Raw genomic sequence first — 20,581 nt, 5'->3', positions numbered from 1 at the left:
TCCTGTATGTAGATGTCTTAGATTCCCTTTGTGAGGCAGCAGGGTGTGGGGTTGTTTTGCAGGGAATGCAGATTGCTAAGTTCTTTGGTGCTTAATTGCTGAGAGTAAATATTGTTTTAGCCACACAGGCCTCTTTCTGAAGCTTTTGTGGAGAACTTATGGTCCCAACCACTTTATGAATGGTATGCCATTTAAAAAATCCAGGCCAAATCCTGTTTTAACCAACTCTTAGGATATACGTCATCTTCACTTAAACTAGAATTTTGTTTTTTTTTTCTAATACCCATTAATAAGTGGGCCATTTAGGAGGATTAAAAATCTTGGATGTTGCATAAATGATTTTGTTGTACACACATTTGCCAACAGTATTGAAATGTAATTGCCTATGAGTTCATGTATTACAATTTTTACTCCACACAGGCATATCAGTAGAGTGGGGCAGGAAAAGAGATCCCTTCAGTGTCTCTCAGGCCAGAGGCTCCATTGAATTGGGTCTGGCTGCAATGACAGTTGGTTTTGATGATAATGACCTTCACATCTTTCTAATTGGGAAATGGCCAGAGAGTGTCAGCTTCCCCAGTTCTAAGGGACTCTCAGCCAGACATGAAATGGGAGTCTACTAGCTGGTGTGGAAGGTGATAGGAAGAACTAGGGGACAACTCCTTCAGTATTTTTCCTTCTTTATACTGCTAATACATCCCATGGCCCTGAGAAGCCCTATCACACTTTCAGTCTGTCCCCAAGAAACTGCTTTAGAAGGTAAATAGGGAGGGAAGAAGGTAGCCCGAAGTACAACTCACCCATTCTTTTATATTGATTAAAGAGATAGTTTATTTCTGCAAAAGAGAGTTTGGCAGATTTTGAAAATGCATAAAAGCAAGAAAAAATTTTGGCTTTTTCTGGGGGTGTTGGGGAGTTATAGGAGTTTCAGAGTCAGAAGAGTAAAAAAATAGCTCTTGGGATGGTTAACCTTTTTAAAGAACTGCATCATGGTTTGAGGGTTGTGGGAAAAAATTACTTAGCTGAGAAATAATACTAAGAAAATAACTTGAGTAACTCAGAACTATGCTTTTTAAAACCAGGCATAACATACTAGTGTCCTTGGATCCCATTGTACAGAATTTACTGTATAAAACATCTTTCCTTTTACTCTTGTTCCTGTTCTCTACCCTTTTTTTATATTCTGCTTTAACTTCATTTGTCAGGCACACTTTACCAGGGTCTCAAGTCAAGCATTAACCTAAAATAAATGTTAAGTCATTTTTCTGGTATGGAGAACTTACAGTCATAGTCATTAGCTTGCATGAAGCTAGAGTTGAATGGTATTTAATCACTATAGGCAATACCTGTGAAGGGCATACTTGGCTTAATAGTGTTGGCTTTTTAAAACAATGCTTATATGGTAAGGAAATCCTGTAAAATAAGAATCCAAGAGAACTTTCTGAGAGAATCCTACAAACTGGATCACTCACTTTCCTTCAATTATTTCTAGTCTCTTGTAGATCTAATCAGTCTGAGGTAAAACCTTTGAAAAGTGTTAGTACTCCATGTATGCTGCTAAAATGAAGTTAAATTTGCAAAGAAGTGTTACTTCAGACTGGGTTTATATTAATCTGGGTTATAAATGAAGGAGACGTACTAATGATAGAAATCCCTGCTTTTAACTTGGAAAACAGGGCTTTTGAAATGTTGACCTCAAGTAAAAATGATATGCAGTAGTCTGTGTGTGTCTGAAATACATTCTGTTCTCAGAGATTTCTAAATCCTCATGTTCTAATGATTTAGGCATGGGTTCACTAGCACGTATATAGCTTGTTCCTACACTATTCTGACTCATCCTTAAAGCCAGGTTCTTACTGTCTTCTACCAGAGAACTGCTGATTCCAGTTACCAATGGGATAGAGGACTTTGGAGGGTTAGGGGTCAAGGTCTTTTAAAACTCTGGATCTGGGCATTTGCCTATTCTTAAGCATCAATCATAATTGGAACTTGAAGGGCTGTGATTTATGCAAAAAGTAAAAATATCTTTTAAAATTATTTTTAAAAAGGTTTCAAGAAAAAAAACAATCTAGTCTGCTACTTATGAAATCCAATTCTTAGTAATGGAATATCTAGGATTCATATTTGGACTTTGTCTTGATTTGCTTTTCTCAATCGTGCTTTGAAGTGAATAAATTTTGTTAAAAATAAAAATTTTTATTAGATTCAACATCAATTAGAGATTAATTGTGTGTAGCACAGTGCTTTTGCAGCAAGACTGGCATGAAATACTAAACACTGGATTTTGTAGTCAAGTTAAAAGGTCAAGGGATAACTACCATAAGTATTGCATTATATACTGATCATCTCACTTTTCTATTTCTGTCTACAGAACATCCAACCTTACCCAGGCCTGGGTTTTAGAACAGCTGAGCTCACTCATGTTGTTAGGCCTAATCTCCTTACCAGGCCCCATATGTGAGACTTGTTTGAAGTTTGGTAAATCTGAGGATGCTGGTTGTTACTACACTGAAGTATTTTGAATGAGTGAAGCTCTGTTACAAAGGGAAAATAATACTATAATATGAAGAGAATTAAGATGTAGGAGTCTTTTAAATGGTGCTTTTGTATCCTTCGTGCTGACATGTGGAGCTGCTTTTCAATACTTAAGAGAGGAGTAGCATTCAAGAATGGATTTTAAAACTTTTATTCAAATGTAATTTGTCACTGTACACTGACATGTCTGAAAATTATGTGATGTAACATACAGAAATGTGACTTTTTCCATAAAGCTATTGAATAAAAGTATTACACAGCAATGTTTGAAGTCTTCATTGATTACTAATTACATTATCAAGATCTATTTGCCTTGTTAATCTCAGACCTAAAGAATGTAACTTGCCATACAGACACATTTGAATAAAGAGAGAAGTCGGGGGTAGGATACAAGTGACATCATCTTTACATCTGCCACTTTTTCTCTTTGTTCCAAGGTATGCTGACAGTAACTAGAGAAGTGCAAACCCAGTGATTTGATTTTCAGCATTTCTGTGAACTGCACACTTAGCTATCCAGGACTGGATTAGTTCAGGTCCCAGACTAATGTTTTCACCCCTGTCTACACATTCATGTAACCTATGCAGGGTCCATAAAAATATTGAAGCCCAGTCTACTACCTTTACTCCAGTCAAATGAAAATCTCTGGTAAGGGGTTCAGGCATAAAGATACGTAAACTCTCCAGATGATTCTTATGTGTATTCAGGGATGAGGACCACTGTCATTCTTTCTTTGCCAGATATATGCTTCACTATATGAGAAAACATATTTCATTCTGACAGTAAATCACTCTCAGATGGCTTTGTTCAGGGCCATGATTGTTAAGATTTTTTGTTTTATATCCCTTTGTTTTACAAAGTTTGTGCATAGCTGGCTTCTGGACTTCCAAAAACAGCACAGCCAGGCTCCTTTATATTTTCTGCTTTAAAGATGGAACTGAGTTAAGTTTCCTTCAGGGAGAGGAGAATGATGTTATGGGAGTGACTGAAGGGTGAAAAGAATATAGATAGTTGAGAGAAATAGAGATATACACTACTACAGGTAATGAAGACCTGTACAGAAATAGACCAAAACAGTTAGCCTCAAATGTTAATAGCAGGCCAAGATATGCCTAAAGATTATATAGAGAGAGTGGTAGATGTCATGTGGACTCAGCCTCTGGCATAGAATGTTCTAAATATATACCCCAAATCACTGAAACAAATAGCACCAGAATTATATCAAGGCTCAAACTTCCATTGTTTAGTGCATGCTTTTTAAAGCATTTGTATTTTGCTAAGTTGGCTAGGGGTCTTTAGTTGTATCCCTTTCAAACCCCCCACTCCCCAGCATTGACAAATGGTTCAGAGACATTGTCAGTCTCCTCCCCAGCCTGTGTGGTTACTGTTCATCTAGCAGCATATATACAGGTCTAGAGTACCACTGCTTTTCCCTAACCTACAGGGAACTACTTCACAGTAGTAGTTCAGTGTGGAATTGTAGCTCAGCCACCACATGGAAAACCAGAGGGGAGCAAGTGGCATGCAGGACTACGCCCACATAGAGGTTTTCCCATAGGGAATCAAACCTGCATTGTACCTGGACTGCTATGAGACTTGCTTTCAGTAAAACTCCCTCACCCTGAATTGAGGCAGAAAGGGCTTACTGCAACTTCCTAAAATCTGAGCTAAACCTCCCAAGTATGGAGTGTGACCTGTTCAACCACTTTCCCCCTTGATCTGCAACATCCTTCTCTTTGAAGTAATTAGCAACATTCTTTCCTTTGTTATCTGTAAAAGGTAGTCCCCTTCAGTTAACCTTTGCATAGTAAATGAGGACTACCCTCCATGTAAAGTACCCAGAAAAGCAATAAAAGCCTGTCCAGGCAGATCCTGCAGGCCAGGATCTGCCATACTATTCCTTCACTCCAGGGCACTTACATTGTCTGAAGATAAACTTCATACTTTTCTATCAGAATTCTTCAGGCTGTCAGTCGTATTCTGAAGGAGACTCTCAGAATACGAGAGTTAAGAATTTTCTCTTCATTGACTTTCCAAGGAGGAGGGGAAGATTCTTTGTCAGAGATCAGAAGACCTAAGGTCAATATACTGTATGATATTTTAATACCTAAAAGTAGGTTCTCACAGAGTTATCAACTACTCTTAAACTAATTTCCCTCATTACAGCTTCCAAAACCCTTCTACTAGTGATAGCTTATGATGAGAGCATCAGGTAAGAATATTGAACATAGACCCAAGATGGCAGAGGAGTAAGTAGAAGTAACACTAACCTTCTCGCAGGACCAATCTGGAATTACAACTAAATTATAGAAAAATCATCCTGAATAACCAACTGATCACTAGCCGAGGACAAGCCTTATAACCACGGACACCCAAAGGCCGCAGCTGAAGTCTTGGGTGGATATTTAAGTGTCCAGGGGTTTCACCCTGAGAAGCGTGGGGTTTTTAACCCCAAGCTGAGCTCATCAGCCTATAGCAACAGAACGGGGAAAGGAACCCAAATAACACAACTGTGAAAACCAGTGGGGTTTCTGTCTGCCAGGGAAAATGGCTGGAGACTCAGAGAGCCTTTGAGAGAACCAACACACAAAATTCCATTTGCAGCCATTTACCCTGTGATTCAGCAGAGGAAGGACAGAGTGGGTTAGAGACACTTGAGGAGAGTCTGGGGCTGGTGGCTGGAGAGAGCACTGTAGGAATAGCCACCAAGATCCCTGTGCTAAGTCATTCCCCATACTGCAGGAGCCATCTTTCACAGGCAGAGCAATCCGCTCCAAGTGGCATCAGCCTGAAGGGAAGCAATAGTCCGTCCCACCAGCAGGAATAACTCTGCCCCACCCTGTGGTGCTTAAGCCCTGCTGCTGAGGAGTACAACTGGAAGACTTTTTACTCTTTAACCCTACAGAAAGCCTGCAGGCAAAGGCAGATTGTTGGGAGCTCTGAGGCTTCAGCTGACCCACCTCCAGACCTGGTCAGCTGAAAGCCAGCCTTTGTGCACAGGCTGGTTCTTTCTGCACACATCTAGGCCCAGCAGAGGTAGACACACACTTTGAATCACTGATAGCTCCAAACAGGTTGCCCAGAACCAGTCACAGGCATAGTTTGACTTATGTGTGTACCAGAGTCTTGCAGATCTACCTAATACATTGAAACATTTACAAACAAGCAGTCAAAATAGGAAGACAAAGAAACAGACTGTAAACCAAAGAACAAGAGTATTCTCCAGAAGAAGAACTTGATGCATAGAGGCAAGCAATTTATTGGAGAGTTTAGAGTAATGATTATCAGGGTACTCAACAGCATGAAAGAAGACAAAAAACCATAAAAACAGAAAAGTCATAAATAAAGAATGCAATATCTGAAATAAATGATACACTGGAAGGAAAAAACAGTAGGTTAGATGAAGCAGAGGATCAAATCAGTAGGTGGGAAAACAAACTAGAAAACACACCTAGGAAGTACAGAAAAAAGTACTTTAAAATGAGGAGAGCTTAAGAAACATTCTGCACAACATGAAATATAACAACATCTGCATCACTGGAATATCCGAAGGAGAAGAAAGTGAGCAAGGGACTCAGAACCTATCTGAAGAAATCATTACTAAAAACTTCACGTATCTGGTGAAGGAAAGAGACATACAAGTCCAAGAAGCTCAGAGAGTCCCAAACAAGTTGGTCTCAAAGAGGCCTACACCAAATACATCATAATTAAAATGACAAGGCTTAAAGACAAGGAGAAAACCCAAAAGCTGCAAGAGAAAAGCAGGTAGTTACATACAGAGAAGCACCAATTAGACTGTCATCTGATTTCACAACAGAAGCATTTCAGTCCAGAAGGAAATGGCATGAAATATTCAGGTGATGAAGAGCAAGGACCTACAACCAAGGCTACTCTACCCAGCAAGGCAAAGATTTAAAACTGAAGGAGAAATATGGAGCTTCCCAGACAAGAAAATGCTAAAGTAGTTTGTTAGCACCAAACAAGTACTACAACCAATGTTAAAGGGTTTGTTAGAAGGAGGAGGAGGAGGAAAACAAGCAAACAAACAGAAGAAAATAGTCTAATAATAAAATGACACTAAATATATATCTATTATAAATCATTTAAAATGTAAATGGCTTAAATGTTGCAACCAAAAGATATAGGGATGCTGAATGGATAAGGAAATAATACCCATTTAATTGCGGCCTTCAAGAGATCCATCTGGGGTAGAAAGGTACACACAGATTAAAAGTAAATGGATGGAGTGCTTGCTGCTGCAGCACATATACCAAAATAGGAATAACACAGAGAAAATAAACATGGCCCCTGCGCAAGGATGTCATGCAATTCATGAAGCGTTCCATATTTTTGAGAGAGACAGAGAGGAACTCGTGTACAAAAATGACAATGAATAAGTAACTATCGATAATAACCTTAAACATAAATGGATTAAATACTCCAATCAAAAGATATAGAAGAGCCCTGGCTGGTGTAGCTCAGTGGATTGAGCGCAGGCCCGCGAACCACACAATCGCGGTTCGATTCCCAGTCAGGGCACATGCCTGGGGTGCAAGCCAGTTCCCAGTTCCCTGCAGGGGACGCATGAGAGGCAACCATACATTGATGTTTCTCTCACTCTCTCTCTCCTCCCCTTCCCCTCTAAGATAAATAAACAAAATCTTAAAAAAAATAAAACAAAGATATAGAAGAGCTGAATGCATAAGAAAGCATGACCCACATATATGCCGCCTGCAGGAGACCCACCTCAGGACAAAAGACCATCACAGACTAAAAGTGAAGAGCTGGAAACAAATTTTCTGAGAAAACAGACATGAAAAAAAAAAAGCGGGGTAGCAATTCTAATATTACACAAAATAGACTTCAAGAAAAGGGCCTTTAAAGAGAGACCCAAAAGGTCACTTCATAATACTCAAGGGAAGAATCCACCAAAAAGACATTAACATCGTAAATATATATGCACCCAACATAGAAGCACCCAAATATATAAGAAAAATCCTAGAGGACTTCAAGAAAAATATTGACAGCAACACAATTATAGTAGGGGATTTTAACACCCCACTGTCAAAAATGGACAGATCTTCCAAATAAAATATCAAAAAAGATATTGTAGCATTGAACAATGGCCTACATGAAATGGACTTAACTGATATATAGACAGCCCTTCACCACAAAGAAGCTAAATGCACATCCTTTTCAAATGCACATGGAACATTTTCAAAGATAGACCACATGATAGGACACAAAATGAGCCTTGACAAACTCAAGAAATTGAAATCATACCAAGCATTTTCTCCCACCACAAGGGACTGAAATTAGAAACCAACCCCAAAGAAAAAAACCCAAAACACCTAAAATCATGGAGACTGAATGGTATGCTGTTAAACAATGAATGGGTCAAGAATGAATTTAGGAAAAAAATAAAAAAGTTTCTGGAAATAAATGAAAATGATCTCACAACAACCCAAAACATATGGGATACAGCAAAGGCAGTCCTGAGAGGGAAGTTCATAGCAATACAGGCCTACCTAAACAAGATAGAAACATTTCAAACAATCAACCTAACACTACGCCTGCAAGAACTCAAGGAACAACAACAAAGACAGCCCAGAGCAAGTAGAAGGAAGGCAATATCCAAGATCAGAGAAGAATTAAATGACATAGACATTAAAAGCACAATTCTAAGGATCAATGAATCCAGGAGCTGGTTTTCTGAAAAGATAAACAAAATCGATGAGCCATTAGGAAAGGGAGAGAGGACCCAAATAAACACAATCAGAAATGAAAGAGGAGAGATTACAACTGACACCACAGAGATATAAGGGATTGAAAGAAATTACTATGAAGAACTGTATGCCAAGAAATTTGAAAACCTAGGTGAAATTAACAAATTTCTAGAGAAATATAATCTTCCAAAACTCAGCAAAGAAGAAGCAGAAAGCCTGAACAGACCAATAACGTGTAATGAAATTAAAACAGTAATCAGAAAGCTTCCAACACAAAAAGCCCTGGACCAGACAGTTTCACAGGAGAATTCTACAAAGCATTCAAGGAAGAGCTAACCCCTATTGTTCACAGACTATTCCAAAAAATCCAAAATGATGGGAAACTCCCAAACTCTTCTTATGAAGCCAGCACCATCCTAATTCCAAAACCATATAAAGACACAAAAAAGAAAGAAAACTTCAGGCCAATATTGCTAATGAACATAGACGCTAAAATCCTCAACAAAATATTGTTGAATTTCATCCAACAACACATTAAAAAGATCATACATCATGATCAACTGGGATTCATCCCAGCGGTGCAAGGATGGTTCAATATTCACAAATCAGTAAATGTAATACATCACATAACCAATAGCAAAGACAAAAACCACATGATCATATCAATAGATGCAGAAAAAGCTTTTGATAAGATACAACACCCATTTATAATAAAAGCACTCAGCAAAGTGGGAATAGAGGGAGCATTCCTCAATATAATAAAGGCCATATCTGAGAGACCTACAGCCAACATCATACTCAATGGGTAAAAACTAAAATCTTTCCCACTAAGATCAGGAACAGGACAAGGTTGTCCACTTCCACCACTTCTACTCAATATAGTATTGGAAGTTTTAGCCACAGCGATCAGACAAGAAAAGGAAATAAAAGGCATCCAAATCGGAAAGGAGGAAACAAAACTGTCATTGTTTGCAGATGACATGATAGTGTACATGGAAAATCTTATGGATTCTACTAAAAAAATGCTCCAACTAATAAATGATATGGCAAAACAGCGGGTTACAAAGTCAATATCCAGAAATCAAAGGCATTTTTGTATACTAACAATGAAACAGCAGAAGCAGAAATCAAGAAAAAAAAATCCCATTCCATATAGCAAAAAGAAAAATAAAATATCTGGGAATAAACCTAACCAAGGAGGTAAAAGACCTGTATGCACAAAACTACACAACACTGAAGAAAGAAATCAAGGAAGACAGAAACAAATGGAAACATATATTGTGTTCATGGATTGGAAGAATTAACATCATCAAAATGTCCATGCTACCCAAAGCAGCTTATAGATTCAATGCAATACCTATTAAAGTACCAATGGCATATTTCACAGATATAGAACAAACAATTCAAAAATTTATATGGAACCATAAAAGACCCCAAAAAGCAGCTGCAATTTTGAGAAAGAAGAACAAAGTAGAAGGGATCACAATACCTGATACCAAACTATATTACAAGGCCACTGTAATCAAAACAGCCTGGTACTGGCATAAAAACAGGCACAGAGACCAATGAAACAGAACAGAGAGCCCAGAAATATATCCCAGTTTTTACAGGCAATTAATATTCGACAAAGGAGGCAGTAACATAAAATGGTGTAAAGATAGCCTCTTCAACAAATGGTGTTTGGAGAACTGGACAGCTACATGCAGAAAAGTGAAACTTGAGCACCCACTTATACCATATACAAAAATAATTTCAAGGTGGATAAAAGACTTAAATATAAGCCATGAAACCATTAAAATTCTAGAGGAGAACATTGGAAGAAAGATCTCAGAAATTTTATGCAGCAACATTTTTACTGATATGTGCCCTGGAGCAAGGGTCATAAAGGAAAGGATTTAAAAAAATGGGATCTCATCAAAATAAAAAGCTTCTGCGCAGCTAAAGAAAACGGCATAAAAATAAAAAGACAACCAACTGTATGGGAAAACATATTTGCCAATGATACCTCAGACAAAGGTTTAATCTCCAAAAATATACAAAGAACTCACATGATTCCACTCTAAGAAGACGAGCAACCCAATTAAAAAATGGGCAAAGGACTTGAACATACACTTCTCCAAGGAGAACAGACAGAGGATCCAGAGACACATGAAAAGATGCTCAATATTGCTAGCTATCAGAGAGATGCAAATTAAAACCACAATGAGATACCAGTTTGCACCAGTCAGAATGGCTATCATAAACAAAGCGACAAACAAATAATGTTGGAGAGGTGACGGGGGGACGGGAAGGGAACCCTAGTTCGCTGTTGGTGGGATTGCAGACTGGTACAACGATTATGGAAAACAGTATGGAATTTTCTAAGAAAACTAAAAATGAATATGCCTTTTGACCCAGCAATTCCACTGTTAGGAGCATATTCTAAGAACTCTAAAACACCAATCCAAAAGAACCTATGCACCTCAATGTTCATAGCAGCACAATTTACAATAGGGAAGAGTTGGAAGCAACCTAGGTGCCCATCAGTAAATGAATGGATCCAAAAACTATGGTACACATACACAATGGAATTCTATGCAGCTGAAAGAAGGAAGGAGTTACAACCCTTTCCAACAGCATGGATGAAACTGGAAAGCATTATGCTGAGTGAAATAAGTAGGCAGTAAAAGACAAATACCATATGATCTCACCTTTAACAGGAAGCTAAACAACAAAACAAACAAGCAAGCGAAACATAACCAAGGACACTGAAATACCAAACAGGCTGACAGGGACTAGAGGGTAGAGGGGAGAGAATTTCATGGAAAAGGAGGAGGGATTCACAGGAACAAGTATAAAGGACACATGGACAAAAACTAAGGGGGGTGGAAATGGGAGGGAGGTGGGGAGCACCGGGGGAAGGCCTGGGATGGGAGTAAAAGACAGAAAACTGTCCTTGAACAATAATTAAAATAAAAATGAAAAATAAAAAAAATTAATTGAGAATCTTGCTGGGTAGTGTTATGTTGGTTGCAGGCCTCTGGCTTTCATTACTTGGAATATTTCTTGCCATTCTCTTCTGGCTTGGAGAGTTTCCTTTGAAAAATCAGCTGTTAACCTAATAGGGGCTCCCTTGTATGTTACTTCCTGTTTCTCCCTTGCTTCCTTCACAATTCTTTCTTTATCTTGGAATTTTGCCATTTTAATGATGATGTATCTTGAAGTGGGCCTCTTTGTGTTCCTCTTGATTGGGACTCTCTGTGTCTCCTCATCTGTGTGATTCTTTCTCTCATCAAATTAGGGAAGTTTTTCATCATTACTTTTTCAAACAGGTTTTCTATTTCTTGCTCTTCTTCTTCTATTTCTCTTATCCCTATTGGATGGATATTGTTACATTTCATGTTGTTTTGCAGTTCCCTTACCACTTGTTCATTCTTTCTGAATGTCTTTTCCTTTTCTTGCTTCATCTGGGTGATTTTTTCTATCTTGCCCCCTAGCTTGCTGATTCAATCCTCTGCTTTATCCAGCCTACTTGTAATTCCCTCTAATGTGTTTTTTATTTCTGAGATGTTTTGTTCGTTTCTTCCTGGTTTTTGTTTGTAGTTTCTATTTCCTTTTTCATGCTCATGTAGTTCTCACTCAGTTTCTTATAGTTGTCTGTGAGCTCCTTGAGCATCTTTATCAACATTAGTTTGAATTTTATATCTGATAGTTTGGTTACCTCCATTCTGTTTAGCTTTTTAGTGGGGGATCTTCCATTCCTTTTGATTGCATGTTCTTTTTTTGTTTCACCATTTTAGATGACTCTTTTTGTTTGTTTCTCTGCTTCCTGATGTTTCACTTTCTTAGCTGTCTTTGTAGGTGAACTTATATGGTAGGAATTCCACGAGATTCAGTGGCATGGTTTCTGATCTTCAAGACTCGATGCTCTAGGTTTGCCCTTTCTTTCGTTTGTGTGGGCTGTCTTGTTCTACTTGGGTTTGTACTTTTTGGTGGTTTCTTTATTGTTGGTTTTTCTCCTCTAGCAGGTATACTGATGTTTGTAGTTCCCACGTATTCTCATATTTGCTCAGTGGCAAAAGGGTATGCAAAATAGATTAAAACAGCAAAAGAGTATTTTATGGGGTTAAAGTACCAGCAAGTAGAGAAGAGATAGGAGATTCTTTGAATAAGTATATTATTAACTGTGATATTTTACCCAATTAACCACTTTTTATAAAAGGTGAAAGAGAGGTAAGATTTTTGTTAGAGAGAAGGATGATTGTGAGGTGAATCCAGAAAACAGAGTGCTTGTGCAAGATTAGATGAGGAAATACAGTGGGAGTAAAGTATAGAAAGTAGATGTAGTATGAGAGAGAATAGAGTTAACCACAACAATAATAACGCTCAGGATTGACATGAAGTGGGCTAAGATCCTGGAAGGTTGCTGTGTAGTATGTACAATTGTATGGAACAACAATTATTTATAATAGTACTGGAACAACAATAATATGACAAGAAATAAATGACTTGGATAAACAGAATAAAAAGTCCTCAGTTGAGCATTGGGTGTTATTGGAATATGGGTAAAGTGAAAGAAGGAAAATTAAAATACAATACAGAAATAGAATAAGGAAAAACAGTCAAGCAATGAAATTAAACAGGGAAATAAATCAAGGAAAACTAAACATAAGGAATAGAAATTTTAAAAAATACTAGTAAAATAAAAGTGTTAAAAATAATTGTACACTAATAATAATACATATGCACAATAAAATGCCAGCTCTGTGGGATAGCAAAGTGACATTTGTCTTAGTTTCTCATTTATTTGGATTAGCCTTGTACTCCCCCTTTTGATTTGTCTCTAGACCCTTTGTAATTAGTGTCTTATCGTCTCACTTAGATGAAAGAAAAAGAAAAGAAAAGAAAAGAAAAGAAAAGAAAAAGGGGGTGCAGGAAGAGAGAGGATCAAAACAAAAAAAGAGCTCTGGCTGGTGTAGCTCAGTGGATTGAGTGCGGGCCTACGAACCACATGATCGCAGTTCAATTCCCAGTCAGGGCACATGCCTGGGTTGCAGGCCAGTTCCCAGCAGGGGACTCATGAGAGGCAACCATACATTGATATTTCTCCTTCTCTCCTTCCCTTTCCCTCTAAAGATAAATAAATAAAATCTTTTAAAAAAGATAATAATAAGCCTCCTGCTGACTTTAAACCTGTTCAGCCAGTAATGCTGGTCTTCCTAGATGCTACAGGAAGAGGGGGCTGGGCTTCACTTTTCTCCCTTCCTTTGGTTCTGAGAAAATGGGGACCAGGTTTGGGTCACACTATTCACAGTTTCCTGGCCTCTGGCCCAGGTCTTCCATGAGCTGCCAGGCTCAAATCAGCAACTCAGCTCCTGACAGTATGAGTCAATCTCTGCACAGAGTCCCAGACAAATGGGACACACAGTTCCCCCTACTACTGTCTTTGTGTATGCAGCACCAAAGCTGTGGGGTGCCTGGCTCCCCTCCTCCACTCAGTCTGGGTCCATGCAGGGTGAGACAGGCAGGGTGCAAGGTTCAGCTCATCTGCTGTCCTTGGGCATGCTGTACAACACCAGCAGGTCACAGAGTTCCCCTCCACCAAGCCCATATATTAAGGGCTTGGTGATGATGAACTCTGCTCACTCTAGGAGAATGAAGCTGAAATCTCCCTCCGGGCACAACAGGCACTGCTTGGAGACTTCCTTTCAAAGCAGCTACCCACAGTTCTTTGATATTCCTTTTTTTTTACTTTAATCTTTTTTGTATTTTTTCATTACCATTTAGTCCCATTCTATTGCTCTCCCCCTGCAATCCCCACAGTGTTGTCCCTGTCCATAAGTCCTTTTTCCATTTTGTTCAGTCCCTTACATTACCCCCTCCCTTAGCTGTCATCCTACTATCTATGATTATTTCTCTATTTTGCTTGTTAGTTCAGTTTATTCATTAGATTCCACATGTGAGGGAAATCATATAGAGTTTGTCTTTTTCTGCCTGCATCATTTCACTTAGCATAATATTCTCGAAGTCTATCTGTACTATGACAAAGGGTAAAATTTTCTTCTTTTTTTATTTTCTTCTTTTCTTCTTTTTTATTTTCTTCTTTTCTTCTTCTTTTTTTATTTTCTTCTTTTTTTATTTTCTTCTATATTTGTTTTATTTACTTATCTACTGATGGACACTTGGGCTACTTCCATATCTTGGCAATTGCAAATAACGCTGCAGTGAACATTGGGGTGCTTATGTTCTTTTGAATTAGTGTTTTGGTTTCCTTCAGATATATTCCCAGAAGAAGGGTTGCTAGGTCAAAAGGAAGACCCATTTCTAATTTTCTGAGGTACCTCCATACTGCTTTCCTCAGTGGCTGCACCAATCTGCATTCCCACCACCAGTGCAAAAGGGTCCCCCTTTCTCCACATCCTTGCCAGCCCTTATTTGTTGATTTATTGATGATAGCCATTCTGACAGATGTGAGGTGATACCTCATTGTGGTTTAAATTTGCATTTCTCTGATGATTAGTGACATTAAGCATCTTTCCATGTGTCTATTGGCCAGCTGCATGTCCTCGTTGGAGAAATGTCTACTCAGGTCGTTTGCCCATTTTTAAAAAAATATATTTTATTGACTTCCACCAAGATGGAGGCATAGGTGGAAACACTGTGCCTTCTCCCACAACCAAGTTTGAATACAACAAGATTTGGAGAAACAAAGACACAGCCAAAGGACAGAAAATTGAATTATACGGAAGTCCGACTACATCTAACCGTTCAATGGGACAGTAAGAGGGGCGGAGCCAGCAGCGAGCAGGGTTGGGCAGGACAGGTCCCCTGACCCAGACGAGCAGGCAGCCCGGAACCAGTTGGGGTGTGGGGCAGACTGACCGCAGTTGCACATTCCCGCACAGTGAGAAGGACCATGTAGGCCTCAGGGGGCGAGGGCTGACAGCGGTGGCACACTCTCGTGCAGTGGGACCAAACGCGTAGGCCCGGTGATGGCAGCAGCTGCGGAACCGGTCAGGGCCGCGGCGGCAGGCGGCAGACGCGATGCTATAGTCCCTCTTTGACCCCACCCCCACATACAGCATCACAACCCAGCGACTTAGTTGCCCTGCGCTAGTGAACACCTAGGGCTCTGATCCTGCTACTGAACAGGCACGAATAGCCCAAAAGATGGCGCAAGAAGAACTCAAAGTCCCAGAGCCGATAACGCTCAGCAACCGAGAAATTGCCAGCCTCTCAGAAGCACAATTCAAGACACTGTTTATCAGGATGCTCACAGAACTGGTTGATTATAGTCACAAATTAGAGGNACAGTCACCTACAAAGGAGTACCCATCAGACTGTCAGCAGGTTTCTCAAAAGAGACCTTACAGGCAAGAAGGGGCTGGAAAGGAGTATTCCAAGTCATGAAATCCAAAGACCTACAGCCAAGATTGCTTTATCCAGCAAAGTTTTCATTTAGAATGGAAGGACAGATAAAGTGCTTCTCAGATAAGGTCAAGTTCAAGGAGTTCATCATCACCAAGCCCTTATTATATGAAATACTAAAGGGATTTATATAAGAAAAAGAAGATGAAAAATATTAACAGTGAGAGGACAGCAAACTCACAGTTATTAACAACCACACCTAAAACAAAAGCAAACCAAGAGGACAGCTAGATCAGGAGTGGAACCATAGAAATGAAGAACACATGGAGGGTTAGCAACAGGGGAGTGGGAGGAGGAGAAGTGGGGAGAAGGCACAGAAAATAGCCTAGACAGTGGGTAGAAAATAGATAGGGGGAGGGCAAGAATAGTGGGGGAAATATAGAATCTAAAGAACTTGAGATACGTGGTTATAAACTAAGGGGGGAGAATGGTGGGGGAGGGAGTGTGCAGGGGGAGGGGAAGGAAGGGGGGAGTAGAACAACTGTAATGGTATAATCAATAAAATATATATTTAAAATGAATAAATAAATAAATAAATAAATAAATAAAATATATATTTTATTGATTATGCCATTACAGCTGTCCTATTTTGCCCCTTCATTCCCCTCCATCCTGCACACCCTCCCCCCTCATTGCCCCCTTTAGTTCATGTTCATGTGTCACAAATTCTTTAGATTCTACATTTCCCATATTATTCTTGCCCTTCCCCTGTCCATTTTCTACCTACCGTCTATGATACTATTCTCTGTACCTTCTCCCCCCTTCTCCTCCTCCCACTCCCATGTTGCTAAACCTCCATGTGTTCTTCATTTCTATGGTTCTGCTCCTGATCTAGCTTCCTCTTGGTTTGCTTTTGTTTCAGGTGTGGTTGTTAATAACTGAGTTTGCTGTTCTTTCACTGTTCATATTTTTCATCTTCTTTTTCTTAGATAAGTCTCTTCAACATTTCATACAATAAGGGCTTGGTGATGATGAACTCCTTAAACTTGATCTTATCTGAGAAATGCTTTATCTGTCCTTCTGTTCTAAATGAAAGCTTTGCTGGATAGAGCAGACTTGTCTGTAGGTCTTTGGATTTCATGACTTGGAATACTTTTTTCCAGCTCCTTATTGCTTGTAAGGTCTCTTTTGAGAAATCTGCTGGCAGTCTGATGGGTACTCCTTTGTAGGTGACTGTCCCCTTATCTCTTGCTGCTTCTAAGATTCTCTCCTTCATTTTAATCTTGGCTAATGTAATTATGATGTGCCTTGGTGTGTTCCTTCTTGGGTCCAACTTCTTTGGCACTCTCTGAGCTTCCTGGACTTCCTGGAAGTCTATTTCCTTTGCCAGATTGGGGAAGTTCTCCATTATTTGTTCAAAGAACTTTTCCACCTGTTGCTCATTCTCTTCCCCTTCTGGTACCCCTATAATTCAGATGTTGGAATGTTTAAAGATGTCCTGGAGGTTCCTAAGCCACTCCTCTTTTTTTGAATTCTTGTTTCTTCATTATTTTCTGGTTGGATGTTTCTTTCTTCCTTCTGGTCCACTCCATTGATTTGAGTTCCAGTTTCCTTTCCATCACTATTGGTTCCCTGTGCATTTTGCTTCATTTCACTTACTGTAGCCTTCATTTTTTCATCTAATTTTTGACTAAAATCAACCAGTTCTGTGACCATCCTGATCACCAGTATTTTGAACTGTGCTTCTGATAGGTTGTCTATCTCTTCACTCCTTGGTTGTATTTTTTCTGGAACTTTGATCTGTTCTTTTGTTTGGGTCATTTTTTTTTTCATCTTGATGTACTTGTTACGTATGAGGGGCAAAGACTTAGGTGTTCACCAGGGCAGGTCAACCCAGTTACTGGGTTGGGACTGGGGGTGGGGTCAGAGAGGGAGCAATGGTGTTCTGCTCTCTCTGGTATTTTGGTCCCCTCTTCCTTTTCCCAGAAGCAAATCGGGCCCTTCTGGTGGTGGTTCTCGGGTGTGTGGGCTTGTGTATGTTCTAGGACCCTGTGAGTCTTTCCAACAAACTCTCCTGTGAAACTGGGAGCCTCTTCTGGCCCCTCAACCCCTGGAAGTTTTTCCAATCGGTGCTTTTAGGCTTTATTTCCTTTTGCTGGGACCCTGAACCACGTGGTCTGTCTCACTGCCCATTTTTTATTGCCTGGTTTATCTGCACATGAATGTGTGTCCATGGTCAGCCAGCTGCCTTGTGAGCCTTTCTGGGTTTGCTTGTTTTGTCCCTGCAGCGGGTCCACTAACCCCGAGCCCAGTGTCACTTGTTATTTCTCCTCTTTCATTTCTGATTTTATTTATTTGGGTCCCCTCTCTTTTTTTCTTGGTAAATCTGGTTAAAAGTTCTTAATTTTGTTTATCTTTTCAAAGAACATACTCTTGGATTAACTTTTTTATACTCTTATTTATTTCTGCCATGATCTCTATTATTTCCTTCCTCCTACGAACTTTGGGCTTTGTTTGTTGTTCTTTTTAAGTTTCTTTAACTATAAAGGTAGATTAGTTATTTAAGCTTTTTCTTGCTTTTTGAAATAGGCCTCTAATGCTATGAATTTCCCTCTTAAGATCCCTGTGTCCCACAGATTTTGGATTGTTGTGTCCTCATTTTCATTTGTTTCAAGGTATCTATTGATTTCTTCCTCTTGGCCTTTACTGATAGTTTCTATTTCCTCTTTCATGTTGATATAGTTTGCAGTGAGTTCATTGTAGCTCCCCCGTAGTTTCTGGTAGCTCACTGTGAGCTCTTTGAATTTCCTGATAACCAACACTTTGAATTCAATACCTGATAGTTGACTTGCTTCTATTTCATCTAACATTCGTTCTGAGGCTTCCTCCTTTCCTTTCATTTTGGGATTGTTTCTTTGTCTTCCCATTGTTTGTGAAACTCTTCTTGTTAGCTTCAGCTTCTTAAATTGATCTGTTCTGACTCCCTGGGTTTATGGTGTGAACTTATGTGGTAGAATACCTGTGAAGTTCAGTGGTGCAGTCTTTTTTCTGGTATCTTGGTGTTCTCCGCTTCCACCTACTCCTGTGTGTGTGTGTGTGTGTGTGTGTGTGTGTGTGTGTGTGATCAGTTGGAGGGGGAGGCAAAATGGTTTATGACAGAAGAAGAGTATTTTATGATATTTACAATCACAGCTGGTAGGGAAGAGATAGAAGATCTTTAGGCTATATATACTGTTGACCATAGTCTTCAAACCAACTTCCCACTTTTAAGAAAGGATGGACAAAAGATAAGTATTTTGTTGGGGAGGGAAGGCTTGTGAGTTGGATCTAGAAAGCAGTGAGGTTGCAGGTGGTCAGATTTTGAAGTACAGTGAGAGTAAAGAATAGTAAATAGGTGTAGCATGTGAGCAAATAGAGTTAATCACTACAGTAATAGAATTCAGAAACCTGTAAAGTGGACTAAGATCTGGGAGATGTGTTGTGAAGTATTTACAGTTGTATAGAACAGCTATTATTTACAATGATATTAGAGCAACAATCATATGACAGTATCTATGTGATCTGTCTGAATAGGGGGTATAGAACTTTGGGTAGTATACCAAAGGAAATACAAGTGGTATGAAGTATAGAAAATTAGCAATACATTGTGGAGGAGAGAAAAGGGGAAACCTGTCAAATGATACAATATAACCAGCCAAGGCAAAGAAGCCTATACAGAAAGAGGAGGAGTACAAAGATACTATTAAAATATAAAAGAAGTGAGAATAATGAAAAAAAGAATACAAATATGCAGCAAGTTGTGGCTTCTCTGCTATAGCAAAGTGAAATTTGTATCTCTGTCTCTACTGTTGGGATGCCCCCTCTTTGGGTCCAACTCTGGTCTTATGCGGTTCCAAGTTGTTTGTGTCACAGGAGAATACCTCAGTCCACTTTCCAAAAAAAAAATTCTCCAGAAAGCCTGCCTCTCAGCCCAGCCCAATCCCCAACCAGACTGGTGATGACAATGAGCCTCTTAATTCTCCTGGGCTGGTGACCACAGAGTCTGCAGTTGAACATGACCTTTTGTCCTTGTTACCCTCTCTGTAAACTGAAGCAGACAGGTCTCTGCCCAGTGTTACCCAGCCTTGCTTAGACGGGAGGGAGGGAAGGAAGTGATGTACCAGCTCTCTCCCAAGGACCTGGCAGCAGGCCCAAGGCTCCCAAAGAGTCTGTTGTAGCCCCGCCTGGTGCTAGGTTCCTGAAGAGTCCTCCATGGCAGAAGCCCCCAGTGCTGGTCGCCTACTGAGGCAGCTGGGAGCCCAGGCTCCCACGGCAGATGCCCCTGCCACTGGTCCCAGACCTATGCCTCTGGACCCCGATCCTGGTGGCAGCCTCCTGGCTGAGGGCTCTGGCCCCTGCCGCTGCAGCTCTTGTCTTTACTCAGGTCCCCAGGACCCCACTGACCTGCAGCTGTCTGGTCCTTCAAGTCCATCACAATCTCTGGTCTCTTAATTTCATAAATGCTGGGGAACTGTTGGTTGCTTGTGCTGTTCCTTAGCAGATCTGCCAGGATTTTCTCCCATGTGTACGGGAGCTGGAATCCCCTCCATCCTACTCTGTCGCCATCTTCCTGGCCTCCCTGATTTCTTCCTTGACCTTGTTATTGACCCATTCATTGTTTAATAACATGTTATTTAGCTTCTGAGTGTTTGTGTGTTTTCAGTGTTGTCATTGTGATTGATTTCTAGTTTCATAGCACTGTTATCAGAGAAGATACTTGATATGATTTCAATATTTTTAAATTTATTGAGACTTGTTTTTGTTTGTTTGTTTTTGTCCTAACATGTGGTCTATCCTTGAAAATATCCCAGGTGCACTTGAATAGTATGTATATTCTGGCGCTTTGGGGTGAAATGCTCTGAAGATATATCCATTTAATCTAGTGTGTCATTTAAGGCTGCTGTATCATTGTTGATCTTTCATCAGGGAGATGT

At 39.8% G+C, this 20,581-nt stretch overlaps 1 non-coding gene across 1 annotated transcript; it reads left to right on the top strand.

Annotated features, from left to right (window-relative positions):
• Nucleotides 1-6,781: 6,781 nt before the first annotated feature.
• Nucleotides 6,782-6,887, top strand: LOC118983434 (U6 spliceosomal RNA). Its single transcript, XR_005065724.1, has one exon. It is a non-coding gene; the product is annotated as a U6 spliceosomal RNA (small nuclear RNA).
• The last annotated feature ends 13,694 nt before the right edge of the window (nt 6,888-20,581 follow it).

This window comes from Sturnira hondurensis, unplaced genomic scaffold (genome assembly GCF_014824575.4).
Source record: "Sturnira hondurensis isolate 20B ecotype Veracruz unplaced genomic scaffold, ASM1482457v3 Scaffold0000440, whole genome shotgun sequence".
NCBI lineage: Eukaryota > Metazoa > Chordata > Mammalia > Chiroptera > Phyllostomidae > Sturnira > Sturnira hondurensis.
This window is presented reverse-complemented; position numbering and strand designations above follow the sequence as displayed.